Source organism: Symphalangus syndactylus, chromosome 15, assembly GCF_028878055.3.
Source record: "Symphalangus syndactylus isolate Jambi chromosome 15, NHGRI_mSymSyn1-v2.1_pri, whole genome shotgun sequence".
NCBI classification, from domain to species: domain Eukaryota; kingdom Metazoa; phylum Chordata; class Mammalia; order Primates; family Hylobatidae; genus Symphalangus; species Symphalangus syndactylus.
In genome coordinates this window covers 41,227,690-41,246,418 of record NC_072437.2, presented here as the reverse complement: position 1 = coordinate 41,246,418, position 18,729 = coordinate 41,227,690, and the positions used below count along the sequence as shown (strand labels likewise).

The 18,729-nt window shown below is 39.8% G+C and overlaps 1 long non-coding RNA gene across 1 annotated transcript in view; it reads right to left on the bottom strand.

Annotated features, from left to right (window-relative positions):
* Nucleotides 1-4,336: 4,336 nt before the first annotated feature.
* The window catches only part of LOC134732603 (uncharacterized), a 30,383-nt gene continuing 15,990 nt past the window's right edge, over nucleotides 4,337-18,729 (bottom strand). The window contains exon 3 of the long non-coding RNA XR_010115913.1: nucleotides 4,337-4,459. This is a non-coding gene — a long non-coding RNA (uncharacterized lncRNA). The remainder of the gene's footprint in view (nucleotides 4,460-18,729) is intronic.

Genomic DNA, 18,729 nt, shown 5'->3' with positions numbered 1-18,729 from the left:
GCTATCAAATAGTACCCTAATATCTACTTCCTGTCATGTGTTAAGTTTATCTAGAATAAAGGGCCATGGATTTAGTGAGAATCTAAGAAACGGCAGGAGCACGCAGGTCCTGCTTCACTAAAGAAAATTCATCTCCAGGTGGGCGTGGTGGCTCATGCCTATAATCCCAGCACTTTGGGAGGCCAAAGCAGGCAGATCACTTGAGGTCAGGAGTTTGAGACCAGCTTGGCCAACATGGTGAAACCCTGCCTCTACTAAAAATACAAAACTTAGCCAGGCGTGGTGGCGGGCTCCAGTAATCCCAGCTACTGGGGAGGCTGAGGCACAAGAATTGCTTGAACCTGGGAGGCGAAGGTTGCTGTGAGCTGAGATGGCGCCACCATACTCCAGCCTGGGTGACAGAGAGAGACTCAGTCTCAAAAAATAAACAAAATTCATCTCCAATCATTGGAGGTACCATTGGAGGGCTTATGGCAGGAGCCTGCAAGGGGTATTTTCCAGACCTCCTGTCATGACAGCATGTCCTCATAAGGTGGCACATTAGAATCAGCTGGAGATTTGATAAAAACAAACAAACCAACAAACAACAACCAGATTTAGACCCCATTCCTAAAGATTCTAATTTAATTGGTTTGGGGTGGGGTGGGGTGCAGTTATGACTGTAATCTGAAGGCAAACCATGTGTAATCTGAATATGGTTTGTGCTGTTGCTGAGAATGACACAACACAAAGCATTGCCTGCATCTTGATGCCAACGTGGGAACTGATTTTCACTGTTCATACAGAAATAAGGTAAATACAGAAAACCAGCATATTTAGAAATTTTTATAGCAAACTTACTGAATAATTTTTGTCTTTTAAATCTAATAATAAAATATCAAATATTATATTTCTAGTCTCTTATTTTTCATGTTATTTCATTTTTCTAGCAACAAAATTCATTTGTATTGTATTTAAAACAATACCAATTCATAATGGATTAAATATTAAAAACCAAAAATCCTAGCCCTTCACCTCAGTTTGCTCTATCTCTGTCTGTCTCTCTGTTTCTCTCTCACTCTCTCTGTCACACAGACACACACACACACACACACACACCTCGCACAGCAGAACTAGCAGAGAAGAGCAATAGTTACCAGCCTTCTTTGAGAATTCAGTCTGCTCTTTATTGCTCTGTCTCTGACTCCCAGTAAAAACAAAAAAGGAGGAAAGAAGAAAAGTAAAAGAGGAACAAAAGAAAAAAAAGAGAATAAATAAAAGGAAGAAAGGAGAGGAACAAAAGAAAAAGGAAGGAAAAAAAGGAAGGAAGGAAGGAAGGAAGGAAGGAAGGAAGGAAGGAAGGAAGGAAGGAAGGGGAGCGGAGGGGAAGGGAGGAGAGGGGATGGGATGGAAGTAGGGAGAGAGGAAGAGAGTCATCTCACATTGATTGTGGCAATGCTGTGTAAATTGATATTACAGGCCTTTCTTCTCAAAGCCAGGAGAAGGTGGAGTGAATCTGTATACAGCATTTTTAGGATTTGTATCTTCTCTTGCTCTGCACTTGTGTTCTGATGGTTTCAAGTTATACTCCAATATGGTATTGATTCAAAACGTTGACTCAGAGAACAGGATTAGAGGAAGTACGTTGAACTGGGAACCGAAAGCCTTGAGTTCCAGTCTTACTTCTGCCATTAACCAGAAGTGTGATATGGAAAAGCTGCCAGATTGGTGAACTCCAGCTTTTTCATCAGATGAAAGAGTAGGGCTTGACCCTTCTTAAGTATTGTGCCACAGTTGTATTTTGTTCCAAGCTTTTACCTACCTTTTGTTTCTTAAATATAACTAATTCTAAAAAAAAGAGCGTGATTAAAATCTAATATTGGCCTTTTGCTTTTAATTATTTAGAACGAGACAAAGGTGAAGTTTTTGTTGTTTTTGTCTTGGTTTTTGCACATGGTCTTGGCTTCTTGGAATATAAATATAGTGCATATCAAATCCTATCTCTTGAGCATTATTACACGAGAAAATAAGTATGTAGTCAGCAGAGTGAGTAGTTCTCAATAAGTGGAAGTTATAATTATTATTCAAAAATTTTAAATATTGACTAATTTAATAAAGATTATTTATGAATGAAAAGCATCTAATAGATACCTGTTTTCCACATTTGCATTGCTCTTTATTGCATTAAAAGATTCAGAATTGGCCGGGCATGGTGGTTCACACCTGTAATCCCAGCGCTTTGGGAGGCTGAGGCAGGCGGATCACCTGAGGTCAGGAGTTTGAGACCAGACTGACCAACATGTAGAAACCTCGTCTCTGCTAAAAATACAAAATTAGCCAGGCGTGGTGACACATGCTTGTAATCCCAGCTACTCAGGAGGCTGAGGCAGGAGAATCTCTTGGACCCGGGAGGCAGAGGTTGTGGTGAGCTGAGATTGTGCCATTGCACTCTAGCCCGGGCAACAAGAGTGAAACTCCGCCTCAAAATAAAAAAAAAAAGATTCAGAAGCTCAGTGATGGCTGAGGTTTTACTAATTTGGGAGACTCAGCTTTGGTTTGAGTTTTCAAGAGTTGCTTTGTTGATAAGAATATTTTAATAATGATTTTCCCATTAATTTTTCTAAATTGTTCAGATAATAAATATTGTTCCCATTGACTGTCTAACCAAACACCCAATAGTTTTCTGACTACTGTTTTAAAAAGTCCTTTAGCTGTCTTAAGAGCATTTTACAGTAGAAAAAGATATTCCTTTCTGTGCAAGACAGTTTGGCCCTTGGGGGAAGAAATCTTTCAAAGGCAAAACCAGAAACTTTACAATGTTATAGTGAAGACTAATTCACTCTTTTTTTTTTTTTTTTTTTTTTTTTTTGAGAAGGAGTTTTGCTCTTGTTGCCCAGGCTGGAGTGCAATGGTGCAATCTTGGCTCACTGCAACCTCTGCCTCCCGGGTTCAAGCAATTCTCCCTACCTCAGCCTCCTAAATTGCTGGGATTACAGGAATCCACCACCGTGCCTGGCGAATTTTTTGTATTTTTAGTAGAGAAGGGGTTTTGCCATGTTGGCCAGGCTGGTCTTGAACTCCTGACCTCAGGTGATCCACCCACCTCAGCCTCCCAAAGGGCTGGGATTACAAGCATGAGCCACCTCACCCGGCCAATTCATTCAATTTCTAACACAATTCTCCAATAAAATGAACCAGGGCTCATTGGAAAAGTTATAGGGCTATGGTAGGAAATAAACACGGTAAGCCTGGGGCATTGTGTGGTACCCAAAAGTAAGGAACTGCTCAAAAAATAAGAGGATGAGAACATGTCAAAGAACACAAGAGCCAACTTGGAAGAGCCCCCAGTCTCCAAAGCTATAACAATTGGAGTGACAATAACATAATATTGGATGTCTAGCCCAAAATATAAATAAACACATATCAATTCTACAAACAGCTGATTAAATCAATAAATGGAAGAGACACATCTTCCTTACAAAAGAATTCCAAATAATATATATGTAGATACGCCCTCCTCCCAGAGATGGAGCTTCATTACTCCTCATCCCACCCTCTTGAGTATGAGATGGACTCACTGAATCATTTAGTAAATAGAATATGGAAAGGGAAAAACAGTGACCTTACAGTGGAGAACACTGACAAACATTACCTTCACCAACTAATCAAGATTAATATCACCAGTGATTCAGCAGTTTGATGCCATATCCTCTGTCTTAGTTTGGGCTGCTATAACAAATCACCATAGACTAGGTGGCTTAAAAAACAAACATTTATTTCTCACAATTCTGGAGGCTGGAAGTCTGAAATCATGGTGCTGGCACAGTCAGGTTCTGCTGAGGATTCTCTTCCAGACTGCAGACTGCACAATGGCAGATAAAGGGCTAAAGAGCTCTCTGGAGCCTCTTTTATAAGGGCACTAATCCCATTCATGAGGGCTCCACCCTCATGAGCTAATCCCCTCCCAAAGGCCCCACCTCTTAATTCTGTCACATTGGGTATTAGGATTTCAATATGAATTTTGAGGGGACACAAACATCCAGCTCATAACACCCTATGATATACCACTGTGAGAAGGGCACTTCACTTCCCTAACATTATCTTCAGAACTCTATAACCTCAGTTCAACTCTGATGAAACACTGGACAAATATGGATTGAAGGACATTCTATAAACACCTCCCCAATACTCCTAAAAAAATGTCAGGTGCATTGGCTCACTCCTGTAATCCCAGCACTTTGGGAGGCTGAGGCAGGCTGATCACTTGAGGTCAGGAGTTCAAGACCAGCCTGGCCAACATGGTGAAACCCTGTTTCTACTAAAAATACAAAAATTAACTGGGCATGGTGGGGTGTACCTGTAGTCCCAGCTACTCAGGCTGCTGAGGCAGGAGAATCACTTGATCCCAGGAGGCAGAGGTTGCAGTGAGCTGAGATTGCACCACTGTACTCCAGCATGGGCGACAGGAGCAAGACTCCGTCTCAAAAAAAAAAAAAAAGTCAAAGTCATTACAAACAAAGAAAGTCTGAGCAACTATCAGAGCCAAGGGGAGCCTGAGGAGACATGATTAAATGTAATGTGGTATCCTGAAGCAGTAAAACAGACATTAGGAAAAAACTCATGAAATGCAATCAAGTGTGGAGTTTAGTTAACAGTAATGAACACATATTTGATTCCTTAGTAGTAATAAATGTACCATAGTAATGTAAAAGGTTAGCAATAGGGGAAACTGAATGAAGGGTATACAGGAACTCTTTGTTCAGGTACTATGTTTTCAACTTTTCTGTAGGTCTGAAACTATTTGTAAAATAGTTTATTTACTTTTTTTTTTACAGTGAATGCTACTTGATAGTTTGTGTAAAGGTGTTTATTAGCCACTTGACTGAGAGCGGGCAGGAACACAGCACTGAAAACAAGGCTCATACATAGTAAGTGCTCAACAATCTCTACTGAATAAATTTAATAACCATCAAATATTTATACACAATATAAGCTATAAGCTATTTTTTGCAATTAAAAGCAGTTTTTAAAATCCTTAAATTTTAAGGTTATAGAAGAAATTACTCAAAAGGAGGAAGAAAATGTTTTCATTTACTGAAAGTTTCCAAAAGATATTCAAACCAGGGATAATTTAAGGAAAGTTACAGAGGAGGTGGCATATGCAATCGGTTAGGAAGCTGCCCAGCCAAATGGAACATTGCTGAAAGGGAAAATGGAGAAGATCTGATTAAAAGTAGGTATGTTTTCTTTGGGGAACTTTAAAAATTGTTACCATTTCCTCCTTCTGTCTCTTGTTTGTTGTGGTGAGCTCTAGGCTTCTTCCTTTCTCTTATTTCTCTTGTTTTATTTTATTTTATTTTTTTGCTTTATGTATATAGATGTATATATACATATATTTTATAAATATATAATATTTATATGTTTAAATATATAAAATATGTATATATTATAAATATACAACTAAACTATTTTAAAATATAAATATATTAATATATATTTATATATAAAATATATTAACATATATTTTTATATAAAATATATATAATACTGATTGACTTGTATTTGATAATACTTGTCAAGTGATTGACAAGCAGAACTTGATTTAGATACTGGCTTTGTCATATAATGGCTATGTGACCTTGGACCAATTTTTATACATATATATTTTTTTCCTTGTGGTCTATCTCACATTTCATTTTTTTCTTTCTTACTACTCTGATTTTCTTTTGTCTCTCCTTTCCCCTCCTTATGATCTGGCAGCTCCAGGCTGAAGCTTGCTTCCCTTTCATGTGAATGACTCAGCCCCTGTCTTCTGTTCTCAAGCACCTGGCTTGGGCCCATCCTTTACTTATCAGCATTTTCTTTAAGGACACTTGCATGCATTTATGAAGTATTTTGCGATTCGTTCTTCATATGTTCTCTGCATCTGAAAACAGATGCAGCTCATTGGGCTTGTTAATTCACAAATCTGGGAAACATCGTAGACTTCAGTGACAGAACTTATTTTCTATGAGTAAAGTGATATAACTTGTCCTAATTTAAAATATGTGAGAGCAGAATTATTAGGAAAAAAAAATTACTCTGCCAAACTTTTTTTTTTTTTTTTTTGAGATGGAGTCTTGCTCTGTCACCCAGGCTGGAGTGCAGTGGCATGATCTCAGCTCACTGCAAGCTCCGCCTCCCAGGTTCACGCCATTCTCCTGCCTCAGCCTCCTGAGTAGCTGGGACTACAGGCGCCCGCCACCACACCCAGCTAATTTTTTGTATTTTTAGTAGAGACGGGATTTCACTGTGTTAGCCAGGATGGTCTCGATCTTCTGACCTCATGATCTGCCCACCTCGGCCTCCCAAAGTGCTGGGATTACAGGCGTGAGCCACCATGCCTGGCCAACTCTGCCAAACATTTTTATCCTTTTCTTTAGAATGTATTTTTTAAAGCTTTATCAGTTTTCACTTCATTTTTTGGCCCCCAAAATCAGAAAACTTGATTTCTGGTCTCTACCAGGGAGATTCTAGACAAGTCATATACTTTTTCAAGTCTCCATGTACCTAGTTGTAAAATGGAAATCATCTATAATACCTTACATGGCAGGAGAGACAATCCCAATTGACTAGATGGCCCTTCCAGATAGATATAAAATCTATGATTCTAAGTTGGAATTAGAATTTGAGGGGCAACTCTATGTACATTTCCATTTATAGGCTATGAAACAAAATAAAAATACAAGATATAATCTCTGCCTTTCAGGAATTTTCCATTTGGTTTGGTATATAAGGCATTCACATAATGTAGCTAAATACATTGTGATGAATTATATGCTTGAATGTATGAGATCCACAGATAGTAAGTGCTATAAAATTTGGAGAAGTTAGAGATCACTGAGGGCTGAAATGGTTCCTGGGGATCTTTCGGAAGTTAGGAAGCCATCATGTTAAAAAAACAATGTAAACTTTACTCTCAAGTAGAATTTGATTCAGCTACTGGCTGTCATATAATGGCTATGTGACCTTGGACCAATTACACTTTTCTTACCTTCATGGAAATAAAGATAAAGTCTTAGTTTGTAGAATTGTCATAGGATTAATTAAAAAATACTGTGATAGAACACAAGATTGTTTAGCAGAAGAACTAATAAACATGCTCTCTAGTTGCAAGTGGAGGTTGATAGGAGCAATCAAGGATAAAGCAGAGTAGTGTAGATGCTTTTAATGAAAATGGGGAATCTTAAAGAAGCATTCAATTAAAAGAAAAGGAGATGAGTTTGATTTTGTCCGTGGTGAATTTTAGGAAATAATAGGCATCCCAGTATGAGTTTATCTGAAAAGAGCCAGAGAGAGAATTCTGGGCTTAGAAAGAAGAACTCAAATTTTCACTTCATCTAAATTAATTTGAAATGAAACAAATATACTGGCCAGGCGTAGTGGCTCATACCTGTAATCCCAGCACTTTGGGAGGCCGAGGCAGGTGGATCACCTGAGGTCAGGAGTTCAAGACCAGCCTGGCCAACATGGTGAAACTCCATTTCTACTAAACAATACAAAAATTAAGCAGGCATGGTGGCAGGCGCCTGTAATCCCAGCTACTCGGGAGGCTGAGGCAGGGAGAACTGCTTGAACCCTGGAGGTGGAGGTTGCAGTGAGTCAAGATCACGCCACTGTACTCCAGGCTGGGTGACAGAGTAGTCTCAAAAAAAAAAAAAAAAAAAAAATATATATATATATATATACACGCACATATATATAATATATACATACTCATATATACATAATATATACTTAATAGAAGTATTCTCATTTGTAAACTAAAAACTACATCCATCATGCATTTACTAAAAACTAAATCTATTAGGTATTTCCGAGTCTGAGCATTTTCTGATCATTTATAAATTTTTTCTGTTTTCATGGTACTTTATGCCTTTTCCTTTCTCTCTCTCTCTCTCTCTCTGTCTGTCTGTCTCTCTCTCTCTCTCTCCCCTCTGTCTTCATTCCTTTCTTCTGATAGTGTTCAAGACATGCTACCCCCAGATATGGGATGTTGGCATCCGAAAAAAGCACAGAAGCAGGAAGGTTACCTTCCTCCACCATTCTCCCCTGAAGTGGGTCTTAAGAACCTCATTTGAGAAGTATCCTTCCTAGCCCAAGTAAAGAACATCCTTCTTTCTGAAGACACAAGAATGCAGGGAAGATTCTGAACAACAGGGGCTTGCTAAGTTTTCCCCCAGTTTATTTATATTAGCTCATACTTTATTATCCAATCATTTTTCTACATGACTACCTACTTTTAAAAAATCAAACCTAGCATTAAAAATAGAAGGTTTACCCATTTCTTCAGGATTTCATTCCTTTATGAAGGTAGTGCCTGTGTCAAATAAAACTTATATTAAATAGGCCGGGTGTGGTGGCTTATGCCTGTAATCCAGCACTTTGGGAGGCCAAGGCAGGTGGATCACCTGAGGTCACGAGTTCGAGATCAGCATGACCAATATGAAGAAACCCCATCTCTACTAAAAATACAAAAATTAGCCAGGTGTGGTGGTGGGCCCTGTAATCCCGGCTACTGGGGAGGCTGAGACAGGAGAATCACTTGAATCCAGGAGGCAGAGTTTGCAGTGAGCCGAGATCGCGCCACTGCCCTCCAGCCTGGGCAACAAGAGTGAAAATCTATCTCAAAAATAAATAAATAAAATAAAACATATTAAATAAATTTGTACTCTTTTTTTTTTTTTTTTTTTTTTTTTGAGACGGAGTCTTGCTCTGTCGCCCAGGCTGGAGTGCAGTGGCGCAATCTCGGCTCACTGCAAGCTCCACCTCCCGGGGTTCACGCCATTCTCCTGCCTCAGCCTCTCCAAGTAGCTGGGACTACAGGCACTCGCCACCACGCCCGGCTAATTTTTTTTTTGTATTTTTAGTAGAGATGGGGTTTCACCGTGGTCTCGATCTCCTGACCTCATGATCCGCCCGCCTCGGCCTCCCAAAGTGCTGGGATTACAAGCGTGAGCCACCGCGCCCGGCCTAAATTTGTACTCTTTTCTCTTATTACTATGTCTTTTTTTATAGAGGTCTCAGCCATCAGCCATGAAACTAGGATGGGTGAGAAAAAAAGACATTTCTAAACCATTACACTTCTTTCCTTTCATCTTAAAGAAATAATATAGAACAGGAGAGTAAAGACACCTGTCTTATTCCATTAAGCCCTCTAGTACATAGTATATTACCTTGCACATGGTAAGCACTCAATAAATTTCTGTGAATAAAGGAATAAATAATGAATTGTTTATTTTTCGACAAGCTATTTTTTGACAGGTATGTGTACTAAATGTTGGAAATTTCAGCAGGCAAGAAATATGAGAAAAAAGGTCCCAGCCTTCCCGACGCTTATGTGCAGCATAGGCAAGAAAATAAGCGTGGCTCAGGCAAGTGTGCAGTCGACAGCTGGTTTGAAAGAGCTGCGTGGGTTCTGGGGAGATAGAGGAAGCCCTGCTCTGGGAGATGAGGTAGAAGGACTGAGCACACTTCAGGCAGAGAGGTGACAGGAGCAAAGGCCCTGCCCTACGACACAGAATGGCACATTCCAGAATCCGAAACAAAGTCAGTGAAACTGGAAATGAGAGAATGGGAAGAGTGTCACTTGAAAAGGCTGAAGAACTAACTAATCAGGGGACAGATGAAGTGCTTCAGGGAACATGTTGCTAATTTTGCACCTTTTCTTAGGGACAAAGCAAAGCCACTGAATTGTTTTTAAAGAAAGAACAGACCCTGGAGCCAGACTGCCCAAGTTCACGTGTCTGTCACTACATATTAACAGTAGGACATGGAGCAAAGCACTTCCCTCGTCTTTTCTTCAGTGTCCTTATATGTAAAATGGGGATAATAATAGTACTCACAGCAAAAGGTTCTAAGAATTAAATCAGTGAGAACAGACAAAAAACTGAGTACCTGAGTATCATGAGCACTATATAAAAGTTGATGTATACACATGCACACATGCGCGCGCACACACACACTCATACATACATACATACATATTTGTATAATTTTTTTAACAAAGAGATGTATGATCACATTTTTATTTTTAAAGACACTACTCTGCTACCATTGGGGGATCATATTGGAGGCAGGCCTGAGTGGATGCAAAGCTAGGCAAGCATCTCATGGATTGGTCCAGGGAAAGGAGGCTGCTCACTGCTAGACTAGGGTGGGTATTGGAGATGAAGAGCAATAGGCTGACTGAAGACTTATATACTGGTAAAACACAAAGGAGCATGTGATTGAATTGATATGTCGCAACGGAAGAGGAAATCATAGGGAAACAATCAAAACAAAGGTGACTTGCAAATTTCAAGTGATGCCATTGTGATGCCGTTTCTGTTGGGAATGAGGGGGACAAGCAGGGTTTATGAGGAAAGTCAAGTTCAGTGGACAATGGAGATACAGCTATAAATATAGCTAAATGGATATTTGGAGTTTAGAAGAAATTCTCAGGCTAGAGGTATTATTTGAGGGCCATTAACCATATTAACTATACTAGGAACTGGACCTACAAAAGTGGATAATGTCATGTAAGTAAAAAATGAAGAATGAGAAGAAAAAAAGGGCCTTCCCCTTCTGGGACTCCAACTACAAATGGTCCCAGAGAGGGAAAAGGGTCAGACCTGGCAACTGATGTTAGTATCTGGATCTTGACCTCACTAACACACGATTACCTAAAGAAGGCAGTTGTCACCCACCATGCACAAAATTATTGGCTGTCTCCATTATCACAAGAAACAGTATGACTTTATCAAGGCGCCCAAAGGCAAACTGCTGACGGAATCTTCAAATCAAAGCAAGAATAGTGCCCCAGTTGTATTAGCTACACAGCATGTGAGTTCCTTGACAACAGGCATTTGTACTCTCAGTTCCATGGCCAAAATTCAGGATTCAAGTAAAAACCTGTTGCTCGTTGAAATCTGGCTGACACCTAGCCCTAATCATAATTTTCAACTCAATTCATAGATTTATTTTTGCCTCCTCTGAAAACAAATCTTTAATTTCAAGATTTCTGTCAATGGAAAACAACATAATTTGAAAGGTAAAATCATTTTCTCTAATATAGCATCAAGTAGTCAGAAATAAATGTAAAGTGTAATTCAAGACCCACAATTATATGGTAGCTCCATCTAATATACATTGATAATGCCATTTTTAGCATTTTGGAAACCAAATGATAAATGAATTCTTTAAAATGCATTCTTTGTTTCATTCAGCCAATATTTATAGTGTTATGTGGAGGCTAGGAAGAGAATACAAAGGCCTTGGCCTCCAGGAGTTTACACAGTCAAGTTAAGGAGTAGGTGTAGGTAAATGAGCCGTAATAATATAAAATGCTAATAGAGATAGGAAAAGGGAACTTTGCCTAAGGCCTGGGAGAAAGTGATTCTGCCTGAAGCTGTCTGAAAAGACTTCCTAGAGCAGGATCTTTACATCTCAGTAGGCAAATAGGTAGAAAAGAACATTCCAGAGATAAGGAATAGTCATGCAAAGTCACTAAGAATAAAGGGTGCAGCATATTCAAGGAACAAGAGAAAGTTTATGCAGTTAGAATTTAAAGTGAGAGAAAAAGACAGCAAAGGCCTGGGGATATGGGCCAATTTGTAAAAGACTTCATAGACTAGGTTTAAAAAGTTGGGGCTTTTCTTTTTTAGAATCGTTGGCAGCCAGAGTGATGTGATCCAATTTGTCTTCAGGATGACAACCTGAACAGCATTTGGGAGAGTAATTTGCAAGAGGAAGAGAATATCGGGAGAGGAACTAGTTAGGAAACTTGTAATAATCCAGTTAAAAGCTGATGTGAGGCCCATCATGGTGACTGACGCCTGTAATCCCAGCACTTTGGGACACCGATGAGGGCAGATCACATGAGGTCAGGAGTTCGTGACCAGCCTGGCCAACACGGTGAAACCCTGTCTCTGCTAAAAACTACAAAATTACCGGATGTGATGGCAGGCACCTGTAATCGCAGCTACTCAGGAGGCTGAAGCAGGAGAATTGCTTGATCCTGGGAGGCAGAGGTTGCAGCGAATTTGTATCGCACCACTGCACTGCAGCCTGGGCAACAAGAGCGAAACTCCATTGCCAAAAAAAAAAAAAAAAAAAAAAAAAAAAGGCTGATGTGGCCTTTTCTAAGGCAATGCCACTGTGGGCAGAGAAGAAGCATTTTTCCAGAAAAAGTAGGATTTTATGTCCAATTAGGTAAGGAGGAGTAAAGAATAATGGGGAGATTCAGGGAGCTTCAGGGCTCCACGCAAATTTGATACACTTGGAATGATGATACAGATGTTAGGTCATATCATCCTTGGCCTACTGCTCTGTGCATTTCCTGAGACCAGATTTCCATCTCAGTGAAAGTATTAAACCTTGCACAGTCATGCATCACTTAATGACAAGAATACAGTCTGAGAAAGGCATCCTTAGGTGATTCTGTCATTGTGCAAACATCGGAGTGTACTTACACAAACCTAGATGGGATAGCCTGCTACACACCTAGGCTACAAAACTGTATAGCGCATGACTGTACTGAATACTGTGGGCAATTGTAACACAATGGTGTTTGTGTATCTAAACATATCTAAATGTGGAAAAGGTTTAAATACAATATTATGATCTTATGTGACCACTGTCATATATGCAGTCCATTGCTGACTGAAATGCTATGTGGCGCCGTCACTGTACGTGATTATGTCAACTCACTGCTGATCCACCTTGTTCTTGGACCACTGCCTAACCTCTGCACAGGACAAGGCACTTCTGTCTTTGGAGAGGGAAATGTCATTAAGAGTAATAGGGAGTAAGAGAGAAGGATTTGAGAGGCAAGGTGCAGTGAGGAGAAGGGAGAGAAATGCTCTTTGTTTTAGCTATGCCCTGTCTCTAAAGTCAAGCACCAGTTCAAATGGAGACGGGGCCAACTTATCAGTGACTCTACAGACAATGTGATCATATGTCTCTGAGTCTCACCTCCAATCTGAGTCTGACCTTTGTGCTGATTAGCAATTGATATATTGGAGTCTCGGACTTTGAAAGACCAAAGTGTATGTTCAAATAGCAAGTGCAAATTCAGTTTTGGCCATTTCATGTAATTTATGTTACTATAATGACATAAATCTAAACAGAATATTCACAGAACCATTTATTTGTTTTGTTTTTTGCTTTTTTGTTTTTGTTTTGTTTTGTTTTTTTGAGATGGAGTCTCACTCTGTAGCCCAGGCTAGAGTACAGTGGTGCGATCTCGGCTCACTGCAACCTCCATCTCCCAGGTTCAAAGGATTCTCCTGCCTCAGTCTCCAGAGTAGCTGGGATTACAGGCATGCACCACCACAACCAGCTAATTTTTGTATTTTTGGTAGAAACGGGGTTTCACCATGTTGGCCATACTGGTCTCGAACTCCTGACATAAAGTGATTCACTTGCCTCGGCCTCCCAAAGTTCTGGGATTACAGTGGTGAGCCACTGCACCTGGCCTGAACCATTTATTTGTTACATTGATATTTGAATAATAAAGTGACAACTCTTCTCTTTTATTTTCAGTCTCCCTCCCAAGCAGCTCTGAGGGTACATGGATAACACTTAGAATCTTACAATCTGTGATTAAGTCAATAAATAGTGTTTTTAGCAGTCTATCTCATTTTTAAACATAATGGTAATTTCTTACACATATTTATTTTGGATAGTAAAGTATATAACTCACAATTGATGGAGTAGAAAGTAGAGAAATTTCTCAATGTTATTATTTTTCTGTATGCACAAAAATGACTATTTTATTTCTCTCCTGCTGAGGCATACTTCTTCCTTCCCCAAAGGAGAAATCATCATAATATATTACTTTCCCTCATTGGACTTACTCTTAAGTATTATCTGATTCAGTTCCCATGCTAATCCTGTGATAGATGGAACAATGTTATTATTCTCATTTAAAATAAGAGGGAGTAAGAATTTTATCTAGAAGCAAGTGATTGGGGAAAAATTGGAACCAACACAAATATTTAAACTTAAGGTAGTAGTCCACAAATGATGATGATCCATTTATTGGAATACTACACAGCCATTAAAGAGTAGTTCATAGAAACATATTTGTGACTAATGTATATTTGATATTGAGAGACAGGACTAGCTGGATTTCCTAGGCCAACTAAGAATCCCTAAGCCCAGCTGGGAAGGTGACCACATCCACCTTTAAACACTGGGCTTGCGACTTAGCTCACACCCGACCAATCAAGTAGTAAAGAGAGCTCAATAAAATGCTAATCCGGCAAAAACAGGAGGTAAAGAAATAGCTAATCATCTATCGCCTGAGAGCACAGCTGGAGGGACAATGATCGGGGTATAAGCCCAGGGACAATGATCGGGGTATAAACCCAGGAACAATGATCGGGATATAAACCCGGCAACGGCTACCCTCTTTGTGTCCCCTCCCTTTGTGTGGGAGCCTGTTTTCACTCTATTAAATCTTGCAACTGCACGCTCTTCTGGTCCGTGTTTGTTACAGCTAGAGCTGAGCCTTCACTCGCCATCCACCACTGCTGTTTGCCATTGTCGCAGACCCACCGCTGACTTCCATCCCTCCAGATCTGGCAGGGTGTCCGCTGTGCTCCTGATCTAGCGAGATGCCCATTGCCACTCCGGATCTGGCTAAAGGCTTGCCATTGTTCCTGTACGGCTAAGTGCCCGGGTTCATCCTAATCGAGCCGAACACTAGCCACTGGGTTCCACGGTTCTCTTCCGTGACCCACGGCTTCTAATAGAGCTATAACACTACCGCATGGCCCAAGATTCCATTCCTTGGAATCCGTGAGGCCAAGAACCCCAGGTCAGAGAATACGAAGCTTGCCACCGTCTTAGAAGCAGCCTGCCTCCATCTTGGCAGCTCTGGGAGCAAGGACCCCCGGGGAACAATATGGAAAAATGTTTTCAATATATTGCTTAGTAAAGGCACAGATTATAAAATTATATGTCCAGAATGCCCTGTCTTGAAAATATTCACTGATGTATAGGTATATATGCCTAGAAATAAATACCTGGAAAGGTGTATTGGGAAATGAGACAATACAGCAAATAGATTAAGAGCATGAGTTTGCCATAAAACAGATTAAACTATAATATCCAACTTCACTACATAATAATTTACTACATAATTTTAAATTAGTTACTTCTTCACCCTAAGCCCATGTTCTACCTTGTAAAATAGAGATAAAAGTACGATACCTTCACAACAAGGTAATACAGTGAGGATTTAGTGAGATAATGCATGTAAAACCTTAAGGCTAGTTTTCAGCACGTGGCAATCTTTTAATAAACTTTGCAATGTTAACATATATCCCTGGGTCACTGGTTATGAATGATTTTAACATTGCTTTCCTTCTACGCATTTTCTTATTCCTTAATATGGCTTTGAAACTTTCATCGTGTTTTGACATTGAAGAACACAATCAGAATGAGAACTGTGCATGTTGGCTCTGAGTGTAGTTTTATTTCCGTATCATCCTGTATTGTTCAAGCGCAATTATGACTAGGGGCCTGGGCAGTGATTAAGAGCTTGGCTTGAGGAGACAGCTTGCCTGGGTTTTAGTGATGACTCCACCATTCTATCTGTGCAACATTAGCCATGTTACCTTACTCCTATAAGCCTCAGTTTGCTCACCTTTAAAATGGAGATAATAGTAATCCTATTATACAATTATTAAGAGAATTGAATGAGATAAGGCATGTATAGTGCTTAGTTGAGTGTTTGGCACATAGTAAATATTCAATCGAGGTTACTATTATAGTATTTATCTGGGTCCGTGGATGAACCGTGGAAATCTGTGCACCTTCTGAAAGTCTAGGCAGAATTTAGTGTGCATATGATTACAGTTTTATATTTGCATATTCAGAGGTCAAGGGTGAATATTCAATGATTTTTCTTTTTCTTTTCCCTTTTTTTTCTTTTTCCTTTTTGAGACACAGTCTCACTTTTTCGCCCAGGCTGGAATGCAATGGCGTGATCTTGGCTCACTGAAACCTCTGCCTCCTGGGTACAAGCGATTCTTCTGCCTCAGCCTCCCGAGTAAATGGGACTACAGGCATGAGCCGCAATGCCTGGCTAATTTTTGTATTTTTAGCAGAGACAGGGTTTCACCATATTGACCAAGCTGGTCTTGAACTCCTGACCCCATAATCCGTCTGCCTCGGCCTCCCAAAGTGCTGAGATTACAGGCGTGAGCCACCGCGCCCGGTCATTAATGATTTTTCAAAATGTTTTGTGCACCCCAAAAAAGCTAAAAACCATCGTTCTTAACAGTGGTATCCACAGGGGAATGGACATAATTTTCTCTTCATTTTAGGATAGTCAAGTGTCACTACATTAGGTTGTGCTTAAAAACACAGAGTCCTGGCTGGGCATGGTAGCTCACGCCTGTAATCCCAGCACTTCGGGAGGCCGAGGCCGGCAGATCACAAGGTCAGGAGATTGAGACCATCCTGGCTAACACGGTGAAACCCCGTCTCTACTAAAAATACAAAAACATTAGCCGGGCGTGGTGGCGGGCATCTGTAGTCCCAGCTAATCGGGAGGCTGAGCCAGGAGAATGGCATGAACCTGTGAGGTGGAACTTGCAGTAAGCCGAGACTGTACCACTACATTCCAGGCGACAGAGCAAGACTCTATCTCAAAAAAAAAAAAAAAAAAAAAAAAACAGAGTCCTGTGAAAATTTCATAAAAAGCAAAAAGTAAAATGTATTAATCTTTGCATCGTCCCAGTTACTTGTAGGCCCTGGGCAGATGTGTCTGTGCAAACTTGCACGTCTCCTTCCAGGGATCCTCATTTCCTGGACCTTGTGGCCTGGTTCCCTTTAATCAGAGAGTTTCTTTTGGCAGAAATGGCTGAAGCATGCACAGAGGTCTTAAGGGTTTCCAGAACCCCTGCCTGGGGAAGTTTTACGTAATTTCAAATATTACATAATTCAAGGTTTAAATAGCTTACGTTTTGATTCCAAAAGATGTCTAAAGTCTGTCGAGTCTGAATTTGAGTATTGTAACATTATTTTACCCACTGGTAGAAAAAATAAATTTTAAAAACTGGCTTATATAGTTCTTGTCTATGAACTGGATGCTTCCTCATGTCCTGCTGCTAAGTTAGTCTTAGTTTTCATAAGGATGCACTTAAACGGAGGGTAAGCAGCATCCCAGATATTTAGGTAACCTGGACATAATTAAATATATGTATTCATGAGCTTCTCTATTTTCACTTTTCTTAGGATAAAGCCCAAACCCCACAGCATTTATTAGAACACCTTTCTACCTTATCCCCCACCACTATGTCACATGCAGGTCACCACTCCCTCAGCCACCTCCAAAGCTCCAACTCTGAGATTCTTCAATGTGCTCTACGCTCCTTCTTGCTTCTGGGTTTCTATACATATTCCCTCTGCTGCAAACACCTTTTATTCCTTTGTCTCACCCCACACTCAACACAAAGCAGTGACTCCTATTCATGCACAGGTCTCCACTTAGATATCACTTCCTCAGGAAAGTCTTCCTAACCCCAGGTATGACCTCTCCCCTAGTCTGGATCTACACTAACCTATAAATAATAATGGCAGGGTCTGTGTCTAGGCCACAGTTGCACATGCACCTATTATAGAACTTCATGTCATTTTAGGAATCCAAGGAATTAATAGTTATTGGATGAGTTATTTCTAGCTATTTATTTTCCATTGGTTCTTTGCTGGATAATAACATTTCTGGTGGGAAAGAAAGAAAGAGAGAGAGAGAGGGAGGGAGGGGGAGGGAGGGAGGAAGGAAGGAGAGAGAAAGAGAGAGAGGGAGAAGGAAGGAGGGAGGGAGGAAAGAAGGAGAGAGAAAGAGAGAGAGAGAAAGAGAGAGAAAGAGAAAAAGAAAGAAAGAGAAAGAAAGAAAGAAGAAAGAAAAAAGAAAGAAGAAAGAAAGAGAGAGAGAAGAAAAGAAAAAGAGACAGTGAGAAGGAAGAAAGGGAAGGAGGGAGGGAGGATGGGAGGGAGGGCAGAAGGAAGGAAAGAGGGGGAAAGAAAGAGAAGTAAAGAAAAAGAAAAGAGGAAGGAAGGAAAGGAGGGAGGAAGGGAGAAAGGAGAAAGAGACGGTGGGATGGAGAAAGGTCAGTTATGTACGAGATTGTTTTGTAAGCAGGACAATTCCTTTTTGAAATATTAGGCATGAATTCCATTAAATTGTACACAATTCTTTCAATGAAAGAATCAAGTACCATTAATTAATCTTTGCTTCTCATCTATAGAATCACAATTCTATAACTAGCTATACTGGTTATATTGAATGTAACAGACTTTCAAAGTAAAAATGATCAAATAAATAAATTTTACATTTTATTTATGTGCCTCAGAACTATTGTGTAAAGTCTTTGAAGAATAGATTGATATTTCTTCTCCATTGAGGACTATTTTGAAGAGTCTGTGCTGTACATAAATGTGTTCATATATATAATTTTTTACAGCTGTCTCATATTTGAAAGTGAACCATTTCCTTTCAAAATTAGACATCTATTCAAGACAGACAACTATTTTTAGTGGTAACAGATTTTGGAGTTATTCTAAAGTACTATTAATGCATTATTGATGCATGACTTGTGAGAAACTATACAAGATTGTTGAAAATGCCAAATATCCATTGCCAAGTATAGGCTTTCACAGAACACAGCCTTGCTTTTATTACTAATGACACTTACATTCATCAGTGAGACTTTTAAG